Source organism: Hibiscus syriacus, unplaced genomic scaffold (assembly GCF_006381635.1).
Source record: "Hibiscus syriacus cultivar Baekdansim isolate YM2019G1 unplaced genomic scaffold, ASM638163v2 tig00016725_pilon, whole genome shotgun sequence".
Taxonomy (NCBI): Eukaryota; Viridiplantae; Streptophyta; class Magnoliopsida; order Malvales; family Malvaceae; genus Hibiscus; species Hibiscus syriacus.
The window spans coordinates 2,004,295-2,010,008 of NW_024062391.1; positions in this window are offsets into that span (position 1 = coordinate 2,004,295).

Below are 5,714 nucleotides of genomic sequence, written 5' to 3' on the forward strand. Positions count from 1 at the left end.
ATACCTAATTTTCTAGATGCCTCGCTAGTATCGATACAGTTCTAATAATATCGATACTGAAAGCCAGATTTTTAGATACTTTTAAGCTTAAACATTTCCAAACTACCCATGAGTCAATACAATGATTTTAACATTAGAGAAGACCCTTATTCTATCTTGTCATTACTTATTTAATCACAAAGTATAAATGTTCATTACCTTTAACAAAATAGTTTATATGGAAACTCTCTTCTTAAATCTTCAAGCTTTCTCCTTCCTCTTAGTTTGTGATGCCCCCCAACTTCTTCCTCTACAATAGAGAGAGGTTAAACCATAAGAATACAAAGATGAAGTTAATAAACATGTAAATCCCTCCTCAATCTGATTTGTAAGAATCACTATATACATATATCCACACATGAATAAGTCAACTTACTCTTACCTTCCTCAAGTAGGGAAGGCAAACAGGCAGGGCGGGTGCGGATACCCTATCCTCTATCCACATATTTTTCTAATATTTTCATATCCATCACCAACCCACTACCCATAACGGGTAAAATTTTTAAATCCATGCTGTCGGAATCGTCTTTCGGTTGAGCCCGGAATTGGGCTTCGACTTGGAAATTGAATTGGAGTCGCCACCGACCATTTTAAAATGAGTTTAGGTGGGTCGGACACCATATTACTTGATCTGCACTGTACCAGAAACGTGTCGGGCTCGGGAGTCGGTTACGGTCAAGGAAGGATTAGCACCCTTGAACCTCCCTTTCGGTACCAATTAATTTGTCGGTTGTCTTAGTTGCGAAAATTTAAAATTAAAATTAAAATTAAAAAGCATTCGATTCAAATTACTTACCTTTAGATCGGTTGGAATTTTTCTAAAAGAGATCAAAAATGTTAGATGAAAAGCTAATAATGAACAAATATTAAATAAATAATATGGGAAAAAGTAATGAAAAATAAATAAAACAGAAAATAAAATTTAATAAAAAGAATAATAATAAAAAAGGTTAAATATTAAAAAAATAAAGAAAAAAATATTAATATAGAAATAAAAAAATAAAGATGAAATAAAAAAAGGATCAAAATGAGAAATTTAATAAAACAGTGTCTAAACCAAAGAAAATGAAAAAAAAGGAATAATGACTAAATCTAAACGTCCAAAAGATATCTGGGTCATTTTCAAATAGAACATAGTTAGGGACTAAAATGTAAACATGTTAAATTAGGAAGCCAAATTGAAATGCTGCAAATTAAATTTAATGACGTTTATGGAGATTATACAAAATCTGAGGACCGTATATGAGGTTTATCTATTTTTGAAATTGTACAACGGTCCCTCCCCAAAACGACGTCGTTTTGGGAGGGACAAAAGTAGGTATAAATGGCTCAAAATGAGCCCTCAACCCTCATTTGTATCAAATATCAGGAAAAAATGAAAAAAAAACCTTTAAAATTCTCTAAAGCTCCTCTACCGGCCAAACCTCGGCCACCACCCAGTGACTCTCTCCACCGTACCGCCGTCTCTAACGACAACTGGGCAAAACCAAAACACCCCTAAACACTCTCCTTAAACTCGTGAATACAAAATCCAAACCCAAATCGCCTAAAGCCACTCCAAACGTTGTAGATCTAGCCCGAAAGTTTTGAGTTTTACCTTTCTCAGTGTGTCCCTTCGACTTCCTAGCGAGATCCCTTCTTTGTAGCCTCGGATGGCTCTTTGTATGGCAGTTGGTTCTTCACGGTATTTGATGTGTAGATGGGTATTTGGTGTTTTGTGTTTATGTTTTTGGCTTTGTTTTTTTTCGATGTGGTGGTTCGATGTTTTTGGTTTAGTGTTATGTTTTCCACTGTGGTGTTGTGTTCGATCTCTATTGTTTGCTTAATGGTTCTATCCCTCGGTTTACCCTGTTTTTACCGATTGTTTGTGGGTTCTCTCGTTTGAAACCTCTGTGGGTTCTCGATGATGGCTTGGCTTTCGGTGGTGATGGTACTTGGTACTGTTGATGGTGGTTTTTTCCCTGGTTTTGGACGTGGCTTTGTGGTTGTATTAACAGTGTTGTACCGATTCCCCCTCTCGGTTCACCATGGTGGGGTATTTATACCCACCCCAAAGGTGGCCTACTCCTGTGATAACGGGGTTGTTCCCATGTTCTTCGATCCTAACGTCTTTCACGTTACCGAGAATCCCAGGATGGTGTAGCCCCGGTTTTCCCGGCTGGCCGATTCGCTATTTGACCATTGGGTTCCTTTGTGCGGTGCCTGTTGACTGAGACAATGAAATGTTAGGGTTTTACAAACCCTGAGCTGGTTCAGGCCCGTTCTGGTTGGACTGTTACTGTCATTGGACCCAAAATAGATCTTGGACTTGGACCCTAAAAAAATGAAAATAAAAAATAAAATTAATAATAATAATAACAAATAAAAAAGTAAATAAATAAATAATATATATAATAAATTATTTTCCAAAAATCTATAGAACATATATTTTCAAAAGTATTTTAAAATTATATATATTATAATTTTTTTAAAAATGTTTTCAAAATTATATAGTTTTAAAAATGTTTTTAAAACTATATATTATATAAGTTTTCAAAATGATTTCAAAATTATATAATATATATGTTTTCAAAATGTTTTTAAAAACTATATATTTTTCAAAATGTTTTAAAAAATATATATAATATATATTTTCAAAAATGTTTTAAAAAAATATATATTATATTTATTTTCAAAATGTTTTAAAAAACTATATAATATATAAATGTTTTCAAACATGTTTTCAAAACTATATATTATATATATATATTTTCAAAAACCATTTGCAAACTATATATTATATAGATGTATATGTAATAAAATGGACGAAAATGAGTGTCTACAGGTGCCCATCTTTCTTATTTTTCGTGAAACAAAAAATAGGACAAAGACAAAAAGACACAAATTTTCGTTCGGTGGAGTTGAAAAATTGACGCTGAGAGAATAACTCCCTGTCGAATTGAGTTGCAGATGGCTCCTTCATCGCGAAGTCGAGTCCATCTCGAAATGATATAGAATTGAAGACGCAGTTTGGGATTTGAATCGGGATGCGACTTCTCATTGCCCTTTGGTCTTCTTCTCGGTTTAAAGACCTTGGTTTGAAAACTCGACTGGGAAATAGTTCTTTGATTCCACCATGTGGTTGACAGGCCCTTGAGCTGAGTGAAATCGAACTCAAAAGGTCTTCGTTGACAGATAGCTTTTCTCGGCTTAAGCTATGCTACCGGAAAAAGGGCTTATTGTCGCTAAGGCACGGTTAAGCCAGGTCTTCTTCTCGACTTGAAAACCTTATTTGCAGCTGGAAAGTAGTGTGATTGAGGTGTCATCGAGCTGAATGGAATCGAACTCGATAATTTTATTGACAGATAGACCTTTTTGCCTTGAGGTATGCTGTAAATGATGTGCCTTGGAGTTGAGCGTAGTCAAACTCGAAGGTTTTTGGTAGACAACCCTTCTAGCCTTGAGCTATATCGTAAATGATATGCCGTTGAGCTGAGTGTAATCGAACTCAAAGGTTTTTGTTGGAAGATAACCCTTCTTGACTTGAGTTATGCTGCAAATGATGTTCCCTCGACGCTGAGTGTAATCGAACTCGAGGGTCTTTGGAAGATAGCCCTTCTCGACTTAAGCTATGCTGTAAATGACATGCCGTAGAGCTGAGCGTAGTTGAACTTGAAGGTCTTTGGTTGGCAGATAACCCTTCTCGACCTAAGTTATGCTACAAATGATATACCTTGGAGCTGAGCGTAGTCGAACTTAAAGGTCTTTTGGTGACAGATAACCCTTCTAGCCTTGAGTTATACTGTAAATGATGTGTCCTCGAAGCTGACTATAATCAAACTCGAGGGTCTTTGGCAAATAGCCCTTCTTGACTTAAGCTATGTTGCAAATGATGTGCCTTGGAGCTGAGCATATTCGAACTCGAAGGTATTTGTTGGTAGATAACCCTTCTTGACTTGAGTTATGCTGCAAATGATGTGCCCTCAAAGCTGAGTGTAATCGAACTCGAATGTCTTTGACAGATAGCCCTTCTCGACTTAAGCTATGCTGCAAATGATGTGCCTTGGAGCTAAGCGTAGTTAAACTCGAAGGTCTTTGGTGACAGATAACCCTTCTAGCCTTGAGTTATGCTGTAAATTATGTGCCCCCAAATCTGAGTGTAATCGAACTCGAAGGTCTTTGGCAGATAGCCCTTCTCGACTTAAGCTATGATGCAAATGATATGCCTTGGATCTGAGCGTAGTCGAACTCGAAGGTCTTTATTGGCAGATAACCCTTCTTGACTTGAGTTATGCTACAAATGATGTGCCCTCGAAGCTGAGTGTAATCAAACTCGAAGGTCTTTGGCAGATAGCCCTTCTCAACTTAAGCTATACTGCAAATGATGTGCCCTCGAAGCTGAGTGTAATCGAACTCGAAGGTCTTTGGCAGATAGACCTTCTCGACTTAAGCTATGCTGCAAATGATGTGCCCTTGAAGCTGAGTGTAATCAAACTTGAATGTCTTTGGCATATAACTCTTCTCGACTTAAGCTATGCTGCAAATGATGTGCCTTTAAAAAATGGCTTCCCTTCACAAGTCTAAGCTGGTCATAGTTCTTCAGGTGGTTCCTTTGAGCAAGTATGAACCAAATGAGACGATCTTTGAATGACTCCCCTTTTACCGAAAGCTCACTAATAAATTCTGGCAGCCGGATATCTTCCATTGTGGAATTGAAATCTGGCTTGAAGAAGTTAACTGGAAACATGCCGCTCATTGTAGAGTTGAGCTGGACTGGATTTGTTCTGAATTGGTTCTCAAACCTATCTGAAATTGATTATGAGATCTGTAGATATGTCAAGTCGGTTAAGGTGTAGCTTCTCACTACTGAATTAATCAACCACCATCATTCTTTAAAGGCGATTGTGAATCATGTATCCTTCATCCTGAAATCGAAACTTGACTACAAAAGCTGCAAAAAAATAACGTATGCTAAAATGATGAATGTGATGCACCTAAGTATGTCTAAGATGCATGCAACATGAATGAATTATGTTTTATCTCTTGGACGGAGTCTCGTGCTTTGTCTTCCAATCTGGTCCTTGGAACCGCTTGTGCCCCATTCTCTTTTCGAGCTTTGGCTTTACAGACCTTTCATATCTGAGACTGTTCTGTTTGAATTTTTTTTCCTTTTTCTTATTTTAGGAGGGAAAATGATAAAAATACTGTAAAATATTGTTCGCAATTGAATCAAATTGTAAATGTGAGTTCAAAGATTATCAAAGGAATCAAGAGCTCTTTTAACGCTTTCAGAGTTACAGTTCTTTGACAAATGTTCAAATGGATGAGTTGGCTTTAGGTTGGCCTCCTTTCTAAGGTTTTGGTAACCCAAAATGTCATTTTTTTTAAATATCGCAACATGCTTTTTCTTTGGCTTGTCATTTTAATTGGAAGCGGACAAAATGACGCAACTAGCATGATTAATTACTAGACATTTTATTTTGATCCTCTGAAATCTTTCGTTTGTTCAATTTTGTAGGCTCCTCTAACAAAGGTAGTGCAGAAATATCAGTCTAAAAATGAAATCCTTGAGTGCTCGTGTGAAATTGACTATAACAGGTGTTCCTTAACTCCCTTAGTCCATTTTATCAAAACTTCTTAATTAGATAAATTTGATTTAATTTGTCGTTATCTGGCTAGCTGAATCCATAAAGCTG